This window comes from Triturus cristatus, chromosome 1_1, assembly GCF_964204655.1.
Source record: "Triturus cristatus chromosome 1_1, aTriCri1.1, whole genome shotgun sequence".
NCBI classification, from domain to species: Eukaryota; Metazoa; Chordata; class Amphibia; order Caudata; family Salamandridae; genus Triturus; species Triturus cristatus.
In genome coordinates, this window is record NC_140579.1 from 407,714,577 (window position 1) to 407,729,426 (window position 14,850).

Consider the following 14,850-nt stretch of genomic DNA (forward strand, 5'->3'; position numbering starts at 1 on the left):
TTTGGACCAGGAGGCCTCTCATGAGGAGAGGGGCCAGTTCACCACTTTCCAGTACAGCCACCAAATGGCTACGGTAATTTCCTGGAATGTAAACCATGTCCTCAGTTTATAAGAGATCGGCAGTACTTTGCTATATAAAGCGGTTTAGCAACGATGTGGTCCTGCTTTAAGAAACGCATCTTTTAGGTTCCCACTGTCCCTTCGCATCATGTTTGGCTATGACTGAGTTTTTCATGTTGGCTTCTTAAGAGGTTCACGAGGGGTCGTGATCCTGCTGCATATGTCCTTCCTAGTTGCGGTGTCCTCCTCATACATTGACCCGCAGGGGAGGTACATAGGGATGGAGGGCCCTCTAGAGACTAGACACCAGTACTTCATATCGGCCTATGTTCTCCAACAGAGGTTGCACTGGACACTACATACTCTCCAGGACCTTGTGGTGCCTCCCAACCCCCTGGGCTATCTGATTGGGGGTGTGGGTTATTTTTAATGCCGTCCCAGACCCCAGTCTTGATATTTTCGAGGCCCTTCGCCCAGGCCGAATTGCGCGCTCATCACAACTTACACTGTAGGCCAACTCAATTGGCCTATGCGATGCTTGGAGATTATGTAACCCCTCACAAGGGCTGTACACTTCCGTGTCAGCAGCGCATAAACTGGGTCAAAGACCTTGAGACCCTCAGCGGTGAAGCATCTGTGTTCTACAAATCATGATTGATTTAATCTGTCTGATTTGGCTCCCAGCCAGTGACCTCCCTTGTATTACAATGTAAAAAGATCCTGACCTGAGGCATCTCAGAACACACACCCCTCCTCTTTAAAATGGAAACCCTTTAGTGCACCTTATGACCTATGTAGCGCATCAACGCCTGGCATATAGTAGACCAAGACTGTATTGACTTTATAGAGCACTACAGATCTTCTTTAAGCTCAGCTGTAATACTGTGCCCTCTGCTGGAACCCCTATGGGCGTCCAGTAAACCCACCCTGAGGGGGTCTGACCAAGGGATATGTAGGGGGAAAGAAGACATGCCAACTGGTACAGGTAATGGATTTAGGAGCGCATATCCTCTCCTTGGAGTGGTGGACCTGTGGCTGCACCTCGGCGACATTGAGCGACAGCTGCAAGTCCACCACTCTAGATAGAGGATCTGGACTGCCCACCCTGAAACAGATCTTCCTAGAGGGAGTGTGGGAGAGGGTTGGCCCAGCTGGTCTACGAGCATAGATAGAAATCTAGCAAGCTCTTATTTTGGCTGGCAGCTTATGCTGCCTCGACTAGAACTGTACCGGCCATTCGCAATTTTCATGGAACCCTTCATGAAAGTATGCCCGAGGTTGCTCATGTCATTGCAGCGTAAAATAGACTTCTATGGTGCAACCCCTGTACCCCCACAGGAGTCTGCATTCCCACTGCTAAAGGAGATTTCCCATGCACTCGATTCCCTGCCTTTTCTAGCCAAAAAACTTGACCAAACGATCACAACTGAGGAGATAAACATGGCCATTTCAGATCTCAATTTGGGAAAGACCCCTGGCACAGACTAGTTCAGTATGGAATTCCTTAAAAGTTACCCGACCCTTTCGCTCCCTCACCTACTGGCCCTCTAAACTGAGGGGGCAGAGCATTGATCATTCACCCCCAGACCTGGCACTGCCATTATTGTGGTGAGTTCTAAGGCCAACCAGGCCGCAGAACATTGCTCCTCGTATATGCCTATCTCTCTCAAAAACGCAGACCTCACATTTTTTCGAATGTCCTAGTGACTACATTGTCAGACACTGAGTTACCTAGTCTACCCAGACCAAATGTTGGTTCATGCCTGGCAGGAGCACCCACTGTTGCATACGGAGGGTACAACTCACCCTGCCCCAGGCGTGCCGTTTGAGCAGCTCCCCCAACCGAATTGAATTTGAAACGGCCTTTGACACTGTTTTGTGGACCTTCTAGGAAGCTGTGCTGAAGCATGCAGTTTTTTTAGCTTACTTCTTTGGGCTCATCAGCCTGCCATACAATGCCCCTGCATCCAAGTCCAGGTAAACTGAGTCCTATACCCGCCCTTCCCAGTAGTCAGAGGCTCCAACCAGGGCTGTCCTCTGTCTCCATTTCTTGGCTTAGTAATTGAACTCTTGGCACGTCTTCTCAGATGCGGCTCCCAAATTCTGGATGGCTTTAAGAGGAGGATCCTGAAGAGCGCACAGCTCTGTATGTGGATAACATCCTATTACTTCTGGTTTACATGCAGTCTTTCGGCCCCAGACACCTCCATCTATATGGTGAAGCCTCTAGTCTGCAGATAAACATGAACAAGTCACTGTTGGTAACAGTTGAAGACACAGGAGGACATTCTTGGTGCCCTGCCATCCTGATATGCTTACTCCTGCAAATAGTTTGATGTCTGTATATTCTACACCTCCCAGCCCTGGCCTGGGCTCTTAATTTTCAGCCCCTTTACTAAAACCTTGACTAGGGACCTGTAGAAATGGGGTCTCCTGCCTTTAAGCGCTATGGGGCGGGTAGCTTTATTTAAGAAGATGTGCCTCCTGCTTTTTGTATGTCATTGTGAACTTCCATCACACAATCCTTCGAGGACAGCCCTGTTGTGCCTTTTGGAGGAAGTTGGTTGACTGAGACTGGAGAGAACCTTTATCGCCACGGCCACATTGTTGGGCAAACAAGATATCGCCCGTAACTGTAAGTCGCTGGAACCATGCCTCATTCGGGGGGAGGGGGGGGGGGGTGGGGGGGTGTACTGGTGCGCCAGCCGTGAGAAGCCGATCTACGAGGCCCTGTTTTGCCACCGAAATTATAATATGTGGAGCGGGTGGTGGATAAATCACGGCCTGAATGGGTAATGATGTTGATGATAATGTATTTACTATGTCTATATCTCTAATGCATTTTTTTGTAGCCTTGTAGAATTTTGTGGAAAATGACGAAATCTGAGAACTTGGGTATCAAAAAAAGAATGATGCTTTAAAGTCCCACAGTTTCCTGGATAAGGACAATGTGTCCTAGTGCCGGCAGTGCTTAAGTTAAAGTAGCTGCCACCCATGGGCTGTGCACCACAAAGTTTTATCTTGCCTGCACCACAGGAGACCTAGCAGCAGACCCAGAAACATTTGGTAGTCTGGCTTACAAATCTACAGCGGCTGGTGCTGGAAAAGAATATCCGCCTATTTGCAACCATCTCTGGACTTGGATCTTCACGCTGCTCTTCAGAGTTGACAGTAAGTTCCTTTGGTTTCTGACAAAGATTTTGAGTGCGTCAGTGTTTACAAAGTTGATTGAGCAGATGCACTTATTGTGTGAGTCTCGACCCACGCTGGTGTTCAAGATCTCCTCTTGCAAATCTGAGGTGTCTTTCACACACTCAAGACGACGTCCCAATTCTGGTCACATCACTGCCTAGGGTGACAAACCGGTCTTCTCCAGCAGCAGTGTACCAATGGCGATGGCCCTTGAATCCCCATGAGCCTTTCCTGGTATACAGAGGTTGTGTTACTCACCTAAGGAGGCAAGCCGCTTGGGGTTTCAGCTGTAGCCCTATTATTTCAACATCGTTGAACCAGGGCAACCGTCCCTAAGTTCCTGTTGCTCACTCTTGTGCAGTGGTTGTCTCTCACATTTATGGCAGCCCTATAGTCTCTGATGTATTGTTAAAACGCGATTGCCCTAAAGTTTCAGTCCCCCCTTTTCTAATTCAGGGGTCATGTCTCGCATGCAGACAGGTAGTCCGATCGGTGCAGTGGTCCGGATGCACCCTAATCTTTCATTCTGCCTCTCAGATTCTTGCACCATGACTTCTAGATCTTGCTACTGCCTAGCTCTGTCCTGAACCTCACAGAGTTCACTGGTCTTGGGTTAGGTAGAAGGTTGTGCACTAGGTGAGAATTCTTGATCCTCTTGGGTGATGTTTCCTCAGCAAGCATGGGAGCTTGGACGACCCTCTGGGTCACAATCCTGGTTGCAACAAGCTGAACTCTTGAGTTCTTACATGCTGATGATCAGCTTCATTTGACCAAGTCTCCGTCTCAAGCCTCCTATTTAAACATTTTCCATATACACTGTTAGATTTTGTCTCTCTGCTTTTCATGTTCGTGTAACGGGTGGCCTATTTGGAAATGCCCACATCTTATGACACTGTAAGTCCTCTATCACTAAAGAACAGTCTTCAAATTTGGGAACTCCCAACACAGGCCACCTTGATGTTTTCATCAGTGATATGTGGTTTAAAAGGTTACCCGTGACATTGGTCCCACTCGTTGTGATTCCCTTATCAGTCCTATAGTCTTCGACAGATGTGCTCAGGCCTCCTTTGACCAGTTATTCCTTATGAATGAAAGAGTTACCTTTTGAAATGCAGGGCAGACCCTTGCTCTGTTGTTTACCACAAAAAGCTGCTCCTAGTGTGATAACCCAAAAGAGTTACGAGAACGTTGTGAGTGTGGGCATCTCACAAAAAGTTACGGACTGGTCTCACACACCACCTGGTGTCATGCTTCATCATTGACCAGTCCTCGCCCTCTAAAACCTTCGTTTGATAGAGGGCGGGCATACACTTGACGACAAGGATGCACTTCTAAATAATTAAGTGGGGGCCTGTGATATTGTGAGTGAATTTAAAAATCATTATAGTTATCAGGAGTGTTTTTTAATGTGACTGATAACTATATGATATTAAAAATAAATGTGACTGTGAATGGGGTAATTGGTGTCCCCTAACCGTCTTGTGAGTGGTCAACATGTTTCTGCCGTGTCGGCCCGATTGGGTCCAAGGCATTCATCAGGACCTAAAATAAACAGGGGGCTCCGTTCTTACCAACTGGTGGCAAGATACTACCACCGTGCGGGTGTGGCGAAGGCCACTCTCCACTTCCTAGATGGCTTCCAACGGTGAAGCCTAAATAAAGTATGGAAGAAATCAGAGTTACTTCGATCAAATTGGGTCAAAATACCTGTAAAGGAAAAGAGAACAATGCATGCATTGATTTCTATAAGTGAGTGATAAATGTACGTGACTTCGTGGCACTCTATTTGTGTACACATGTGTGAGAATTCGAGAGGTGGTAGTAGCTGAAGCTACCACCAGTCTTACCCTAATTATATGGACTACTTGCCCCATGGGGGGAGGGGGAGGAGAAAAATCCTGTTTGTCCGCTCTGCGAAAGGAAGCATAAAGAATCATAGTTTCCATCAGACAAAGTGGTGGAGCAAGATCTCTAAACATTCGGTACAACAACCATTCATTTACCCAAGCGAGTACGAAAGTACTTGCAAGTCTCTCAGTTCATTCGCACTCTTACTGTGACAGGTAATGGATTCCTCCTGGGTCCTATGCGTCCGCTCCCGGTCCTCCCGGATGTAGAAATGAGGGGGAGCGGTCGCCGTCTTTTATAGTGAGGCTAGATCACTTAGTGAGTGAAATTGGTGTTAATTGAGGGGAGCGAAGTGTTGTCAGATGTGCATTCCGCGGTGTCCCGAGCGCAAAGAAAAGGTTCACCTGGACCCAATATGGCGGTTGGGGGCGTGCCTACGCTGGTAATGCGCGAAGGAAAGTGATCCCATTCGTAGTAAAGCTGGGGACGATCCTCGTGACCGCGTGGTTGGCTGGTGTACCGGTGGGGGCTTAGGCAGTAATAGGATAGACGACGCTTTTGTGAAAAGAAGGGGCTAGTGCTCAGTCTGGGCGTGTCAACGCATACTTAGTTGGCATGGTGACGCTACGCGCGCCGTGAGGACAGAAACACCGAAGGCACACGATCCAATCTATCTGTATAATATAGCGAGAGGGAGGCCACGTGTGCCGTGGGTACCCGCCCTTGATGGCAGTGCGAGAGAGCGTGCCGATGGCACAATGACGTAGTGTTGGTGAAACGAGTCCTTATTGGGGGATACTTGCAAGCATGTTTCGAGCGCAAGTGAGAGTGTGTCAGTAGCCTGGTTCATACGCATCGCATCAATTGATGAGAATAAGGGAGAGGCCAATCTGTAATGCATAACAATCAAATTAGAAGCGCAGGCCTTGTAGTATAGAGGCGTGCATGGTGTAGTTGTGTGCCTCACAAAATTAATGAACCGTTGGGTCGACGGTATTGGAGGAGTCATAGTAGGTAATGCCTACTAAAAGAAAATGCGATGGATGGAGGTGTGCAATAAACAGATATACTGGAATTACTGTAGGTGTATGACCTAGACATGCTTGTAAGCGTGTGAGCAGTGTCAATGATTTAATGCGTACGTTCTATAGATGCTGGAAATGCTCTTTGTGTAGGTATGGACGTTCAGTGGATTTTTAACAGGAAAAAGCACCTGCCATAATAATGAACTATTATTGTCGTGCTAGCTGCAGCCATGGGATGTCGTCATTGAGGCCCCTCTCGTGGGATTTTAAGCGATAAACCCATCGTTGCTCCCTCACATGCAGGGCTCTTGTTAGGTCGAATTTGCTTTTTTTCATGACCTCCAGGATGGTCCAGCTTAGATCCGTATCATTGTGGTTTTTCTCAATAAAATGCCGTGTCATCCTTGTGTTTGTTTTCTTGCACCTGATCGTGCTCCGGTGTTCATTAATTCGGGTTTTTATCTTCCTTGTTGTCATACCCACATATTGGAGGTTGCAGGGGCATGTTATTAGGTACACCACATTTTCTGTATTGCAATTGCTGAATGTACGGAGCTGCCATGGTTTGCCTGTACCTATGTCTACTTCTTTAGTGTTTTTTGTGAGATTGCATGAATTGCACCCGCCGCATGAAAAATGGCCCACCGCTGGTGGCTGATCCCAAAGTCTCTGTTGTTCCGCACTCTTTGGTAGTCATCTGAGCGTGTACTAGTTCGTCTCGTAAGCTTCTGTTGCGTTTAAATGCAAACAGGGGGGTTACCCATTATTTGCCCGCACTGTTCAGTTTATGGCATCTTTTTCTGATAATTTTTTGGACTAAGTTAGATGCTGGGGTGAACGTGGTGACGCACACTGGTCTTCCTGTGATTTCTTTTTCTACATTTTCCAAAAGAGCTTCTCTTGAGTTGTTTCTAGCTCTTTTCTTCGACTTTCTCACCATCTTCCTGGGATAGTGACATTCGATGAGTTTATTTTCAAGGTGTTCAGCCTGTTCCTCATAGGTGTCTTTATCAGAGCAGTTCCTCCTAACCCGGAGGAACTGACCGACCGGTAGTTTTTGTTTGAGGGCTTTTGGGTGGTAGCTCTCGTAAAGGAGTAAGCTGTTCCTGTCGGTGGGTTTATTGTGTACCCTGGTTGTTATCCCCTCATTGGTGAATGAGATGTCCAAGTCCAGGAAGACTGCATGGTTCTTATTGATGGTATGTGTGAACTTGAGGTGTCTGTCTTGAGAATTGACCCAGTGGACAAAGGCCGTTGCTCTCCCTTCACCCAGTGTTTTCCCTTCCAGTGTGAGAATGCAATCCACATTTCTATTTTTAAGATTTATGGATTGACATCTGAACTTAGTGTTATTTACTGTTGATTATTATTAGACTTTTTTGACTACAGTGTCACATGACCGCTTCAGACTTCATGGCAGAAGACAGAGTGCAGGAGTTGCTACGCTTATTGTGAGAAGCAGGGTGCCTTGATTCCCTGTTGGACAGGGGAGCGATCTCGGTGTCAGTTTGCCCAGCTAGCCGCCACAGTATTGGCATGCACTCTAAGGCAGAGCCAGTGGACATTATGAAGCCTAGGTAGCTGGATGGGCCGCTTGAGGGTTCAGGGAGGGCCTCTGAAAGCAGGGAGATGTTTGAGTGAAGTGAGGGTGGCAGGATCGCAGACAAGTGGCATAACTCAATGCACTTACAGTGCAAGACGCTTCCCGCTTGGACTCATGGCCCGCAGAGAAACAGATAGCTAGCATATTGAAGCGCACGTGGGGGTTGGGCAAAAGTCAGGGCAAGCGAGTCCGGGCACAGAGGTGTCTTGCCCAGGGTAGTAAACAAAGACTGATGCATTGTGGTGCGGCCACAGAAGAAAGCAGGCTAAAGCAATTCACAGGCAATGTTGCACAAAATAAGGTTACAGTTCCTCATATAGCGTGAGGGGGTGATATGGCTGATAGAAGGAACGGGTGGGTGTACTGGGATTCGGTTGCAGGGGTGGTGTCTAAGTGATCAGATCTGAATGCCATCAAACAACCAGAAGGGTGTCCAGCTTCATCATTGAGCAGCTCCTCATTTGGCTGATGCTGCAGTGCCTGACCGGCTCCTCAGTGGGGTTCTTTAGCTTTGATCTTTTGATCTTAGCTGTATTGATGAATTCAAGTGAGGGGGTGTAAGAGAAGGGTGGTGTCTCGGTGATCGAAAATAGCCTAAGGAGTGCCGAGGAGACTTTTACTAAAGTGGTCCCCTTGACAAAGTAAAAACAATGGAGCTGTCACGGGTAATGATGTACCAAGATAGCTTCAAAAATGGTGACGTGGGATCTGCCTGACGTAGGCCAAGCACATAGTCCACAATAGCTAGGTGGGCCTCTTTGAGAGGTCTCTCCCAGCCTTTTCTAGACATCGTGGTCCCCTCACAGGATGACCAAACAGAAGCTCAAAGGGACTAAATACCACTGCTTTCTGTGGCACTTCTCTGTAGGTAAAAACCAGACATGGCAAAAGGACATCCGTAACCTTCTGAGTTCATCAGAGAGTCTTGTGATCATACCTTTTTTACATTTTCGTGAATACGATAACACAAAGCAATCCCAGTAGTACATCAGTGTTGAGCAGAGACGCAGTAATTTAAAGAATGCAAAGCATCTACTCAGTATGTTACATGGAGATACATCAATGCAATTAGGCGCATAAATAGACACGATGTTTGATCAACGACGAGCAGAATCTAGTACGCACAGGGCTACAACACATGCAGTGAATAACAGGGTTGTTGTCAAATCATCCCACAGGGTGAAACCCTTGTCTCAGTCTGCACCATCAGGCAGGGCCATCCCCTTCAGTCACATCCATCTCTTTTCCAGCTATATAGTGCCGTTACAGACCCCAAAAACGTTTAGGGCGATAGTAATTCACTATACAATTCAGATTGTGTAGTACATTAAACCATATCTTTTGACCAGTCTTTGACAGTAGGAGCTGTTCCTCGAGCCCAGCGCATCGCAACCCTGCGTTTTGCAAGCAGTAGATCCATGTCTATTAATCGGCGTGTGTCTTTCAGCAGTCGCCTTGTACAACCCGGCAAAGCCAATAGTGGGTCCAATGGCAGTGGCAACCCTGTGATTTCGCTCAGCATGTGAAAAAGTAATCTCCAGTGGTTCTCAATCACTGGGCACTCCCAGCGATATGCAAGAACACAGCTGGCCGGACTCTACACCGCTCACATTATGCAGTGTCACGGAGGGTATATCTGTTCAGCCTGTCAGGCGTATAATAAACTCTATTAAGGAAATTAAAATGTATGACACCGTGTATCCCATTCAAGGAGACATTCTGCGTAACCTCACAGCAATATGGCCAGGTGATGTCATGGAGAGCCTCCCCAAGATCATTTTGCCATTCCAGCTAGCCTTTGTGAAGTGATTCCTACGATAGTCCTGTGATATGTTCTAAATACTGGAGACTATCCTACTAGGAGATTCCGTACACAGAAGGAAAGAAAAGGAGGCTATCTCGGGCAGTTCCGTCATGTCCTCCCCAAGTGTTCTGCGAATGGCATGCCTCACCCTGTGAAAGTGAAACTTCACAAGCGGTGTGTGAACATGCCCTTCCGCCTCAATATCAGCTCATCCTCTAGCCGTGCCTTCAGAAAGTAGCTCCCCAATTTTAACAATGTTAATTGATACCAGTGCGTGGACCACCTCTCTTTCACGGTATGCTGGCAGCCAATGGCATCACTCCAGCGGGGTTGAAGGGAAATACAAGATAGTGCCCGCCTGCCTTTTTAACAAATTTTGACATGCATGAGTACCCGAATTAACGGAGTCCAAAATACCAGCTCCCATGAAACAACAACAATGAGAGAGGAGGGGGCGCAGCCACAACCCTTTCAATCTGTACATGTGGGAGGCCAACTTGCTGGTGTACCCAGTGGTACGCATGTGAACCTTGCGCCACACAATAATATAATTCTAAGTCCGCCCCCCCCTCTCCCCCCCACCACCACCACCAACCGGAGTAGGGTAGTGTGAAAATATCCCATTTGACACGTGACTGTTTCCCGGCCCAGGCTGACTTCACCAATAATGAACAAATGATCCTGAGGATGTGTGCAGGGAGCACCATCGGAACATTAAAAAACGGGAATAAAAACCTTGGGAGCACCACCATCTTCATGAGATATATGCGACCCAATGGAGACCAAGGCAAGCGCATCCAGCATTCCACCTCTTCTAATTTAGCAATCGCTTTGCCATAGTTCTTGCTGAGAACCAGCTCAGTCTGTATCAACTTTTACTCCCAAGTAGCGCACAGGCTCAGTAGTCCATGTTAGGGGGTAGACTAATTCAATAGGCTCCATGGCTGGGGACAAGGGGAAAATAGTTGACTTAGCCCAATTAATCTTGAGGCAAGATAGCTCACTGTCTTACCACCTTATCCAGCACTGGGGACAGATGAGACACCAGATCCCTAATGTACAGAAGAGTATCATCCGCGTAGGACGACACAGAGATTACATTTTGGGAAGCGGGTCACCCTGTTCCCATGATATTCCCTTCAGGCACGTGCCAAGGGCTCTACCACCAGAGCGTATAGCAAAGGTGATAGGGGGCAGCCCTGAAGAATGCCCGTGATATCTTGAAAGGGGCAGTGACAGTATCCCCGACTCTTACCCTGGCTGTGTGGGAGTTGTATAGGACCACCACTAACTGCAGGGAAACTTCTCCCACAACCATCCGCCTAAACACTACCTGCATGAAAGGATTTCTCAGCGTCGAAAGACTTCAGCAGCTTTAGTTTCCGTCTTAATATGCAGCAGCTTTGGTTTCCGGCTTAATATGCTGTATTGTTCCAAACTCAGTCGGTAGGTTGTATGTCAAGGTATGCCCTGGGACAAACCCTGATTGTTCCGGACCAACAAAGAAAGCAACCAGCGGGCCAGCTGGTTAGCTAAGATTTTAGCGAAGAGCTTGGTATCCACATTAAAACGTGACGGGGGCCTAAAGGATGAACATTCATTAGGGAGTTTGCCTGGCTTTAATAATGTAACTATTAAGGCTTCCCTCATTGAGGGGGCATTCCCCCCACCCCCTATCTCCTCAAAAAGAGTAATCAGGTGTGGAGTAAGCAACTCCTTAAAGAAAGCAACAGTAAGGCCATCTTGCCCTGGGGTGCTTCCAGCACGCATTGCATTTAGCGCAGCAAGCACTTCACCTGCATCTAACGGCCTCATTAGGTGCTCCCTATGCTCATCAGTCAACCAGGGCATCCAAATATGTTCTAAGTATTCTTTGATCGCTGCATCATCAGCAGTCACTCTGGAGTGGTACAGATAGGAACAGTACTGATCAAACTTATCTGCTATTGCTTATAGGGTCTCAGTAGCTCGCCACTCTCTGCACGCAACTCAGACACACAGCCCGACTCCCACCAATCTCTCAGCACAGCTTCTTACACTGAGCCCGGCCTTTCCCCTCCCCATATGTTTTGGCAACTGCGTATTTCCCCATGTGTTTAACCTCGATGTCAGCGATTTCGTGGTACTCCTCCAATGAATTTAATTCTTCCGCTACCTGAGCATCCCAACTCACCAAAGCCTCTTGCTCTATCTCGATCAACCAAACGATTCTCCAGGCTAGCCAGTGTAGGAAACTGGCTCTGTATATACTATACCAAAGTGAGATATAGTGTGCACAGTCCAGTGGAACCCCAAAGGTAGGCAGAGGTAAAGTTAGATAGCACCTCACTCTCTATTTGTGGTAGTGTGGTCAAGCAGGAAGGCATTATCAGAGGACAATGTTAAGCATTTGTTGCACACGCCCAGTCAGCAATTTAATTCACACACTCAAAGACTGAACTTCAGACCAATTGGTTTTGTATACAAATATTCTTTGTTATTTTATTTCCTAGAACCATGTAAGCCTGGCACAGGTAAGTTGATAATTACTTTGCAGTAAATATACAGCTTGAAATGCCGTTGCAAATGTACTTTGGAATGGTTACAGTTTGAATTAATGGTTATGCAATACTGGGAACTGCTGTACATATACTTTGTATCGATCTTGCAGTTAAAATTACAGGCAAGTTACTTTTACGTTACTTTGAGATTACTTTTTAGATTAATTTTTCTACTCAGTGTGATATGCCTAGCTATCACACTGGGACATTTCCAAGAGAAAAAGTAAGTTAAGTCAGTTTTGCACAATTGTTATTTTTCAGGTTTCCATACAAATCAACTCCACACTTGGAACATTTTTCAGAGAAAAACAGTCAATAGGTTCCCATGGAGAGAAATTAAGTTAATGGTTACCAGGTAAGTAATCGGTCTTCGGAGTTGAGCTTCTGGGTTAGAACAAGGGTTCCCCCAGGGTCAAGGATTCACTCGTTACACCCTCAGCGGCACTAGGGCGGCCGGGTTAAGAGTGCTGAGGCACAATATTATCCTACGGGGGATGGGGGTTCTCCGGTTGGTGGCTGCTGGCTAGCAGGCCACTTGGCTGTGTGAGCAAAACTCCTGAACTTTAGCTCAGGGCAAATGGGGAAACAAAGGTGCACCCTCAGCGGCACTGGGGTGGCCGGGTGTTGTTTTGACGTAAGGCACCCTGTTGTTTGCTATGGGGAACCTCCGGTTTGAAAAGGCACTGCAGGGAAGAAGGTCTTCTGGGTGCGACCACCACTTCAAAAGGTAAGTTGGGGGTTGGCTAGGCACCGTTGGTTGGGCCACCCAAGGCCACGCGGCGTCGGTTGCAGGGATGCCTTTTGGGGTCCCTTTTGGGGTCGAATCATCTTACCAGCTCCTGGTCGCGGTTGAGGGGTCCTTTTAGATTTAGGTTGCAGGCGTCGGCTGGAGGCTTGAGGCAGGTCTGGCATCACTGGATCTCGCGTCAGGATCACCAGGGGGACCACCTCGTGCTGTTTGCCCACTCGAGCTCCGGCCGTGGACGGCGGGTGCAAACTTGTGCGAATTCACAATTTTCGGCCGAGGCCAGAGATTGCAGGTTAACAAATCCGGTGTTCAGGGGAGACAAAGTCTTGGGGGTTGAAGGCAGGTCGGTCCTCCAGGGTTTTCAAGGTTGTTGGCTGCAGGACACAACGGGATTTTGCAGGAGCAGGTTCGAGGGGGAGACAGGCCAGTAGGGCTGAGGCCAAGTCAGTGGGCGTCTTTCTTTTGTGAGGTTCTGCACGGCTGTTCAGTCCTTCTTCTTCTTGTAGTTTCATCTTGTCTGAGGAAGCAAGGTTCAGGAGTGCCCCTAAATACTAGATTCAGGGGCGTTACAGTTTGGTAAAAAGGTTGGGACCAATGGCTCCCTTCCCTGGGGTGGGTACACCCCCTATTATGCTTCCCTACAGTGGGAGGGGGCATAGGCCTATCCTGGTTAGCTGGGTCCCCCCATCTGCAAGATGGCGGGGACTGAGATTTGTGCTTCACCTCGCTTCCCCCACCTGAGGGGTGAAGTTGGCAGGGGTGGGTACACCTCTCTCCTCACTTGTTGTTCCTGCCGGTTTTCCCGCCCAAAGTGGGGGTCAAAACCAGTGGGGGCCAGTTGCTGAGAGCAGCAAGTGGCCTAGGGAAGCTTACAAAGGCGGCAAGACTTTGACGCCTCCTCTTCGTGAACCCTGCCAATCCTGGGGGAGGAGGCTTTGCACCTCGTCCCAGGATGTGCATTGTTTCAGGCCCCAGAGAGCAGTAAGCTCTCGCCCCAGGGGTCCAGAAACATGTCGGGTGGTGGCAGCTGAAAGCAGCCACTCAGCCTGGACACTAGTGGTAGGTTCGTTTTCAGTGGGCATCTCTAAGATGCCTCTGTGTGCATTTTTCATTCAGTCCCACACTGGCATCAGTGTGTGCTTAATGTGCTGAGAAGTTTGATACCAAACTTTTCAGTTTACAGTGTGGCCATTATGGCAAACTCCCAGCACCATATACTCTTAATGGCAGCACTGCACTTACAATGTCTAAGAATGGACTTGGACACTGTGGGGGTACATGGCTCATGCACCTGTATCCTCACCAGTGGTATAGTCCACCCAGCTAGAGGGGAGGCTGACCTATGCAAGGGCAGTGGGTTGCAGGCATGGCACAAAGAGAAGTGTGTCATGTCGACTCTTCACGTTGTTCTGCACCAAAACACACAGCCTGCAAAGGCAGTGTGTGAGTGAAATGGTACAGGACCTCTAAGGGTGGCACAATAAGTGCTGCAGCCTTTAGAGGCCTTCTCTGGTCACAGTGCCCTGGGTACCTGTGGTACCATTTACCAGGGGCTGGCCTTTGACCAGAGATGCCAATTGGGTTTAGGCTTCAATGCAGTTTTAGGGAAAGAACATAGTCCCTGGGTACCTGATTAGCAGGAGCCCAGGGCACACTCAGTCAAAGCACATCATCTATTCAGAAAAAGTGGGGACGACCATGCAGAAAGAGGGCACTTTCTCACAGCCAGTCTCCCTCTAAGAGAACAGAGGACCCCAGAATGCTTGGACATGGCCATCCCCTGTATATAGACTTTTAAAGTTTCCCATACTGTAGAAAACTGGCGAACGGAGCCAATATTTGTTTCGAAGAAGCTCTCTATGTCCGCAGCCATCTCGGATTTGAAGACACTGTCTAACAACGAGTATGGCGGAAACCGCCATGTGAAGGGAGCAGGCCTCTTCTGAGGTCTCTCTATGTCCAGCATTATTGGAGAGTTATCTGAAAAGGAGTATGGGTGAGTCAACCAGGCGCAAATCTGAGGATACAAA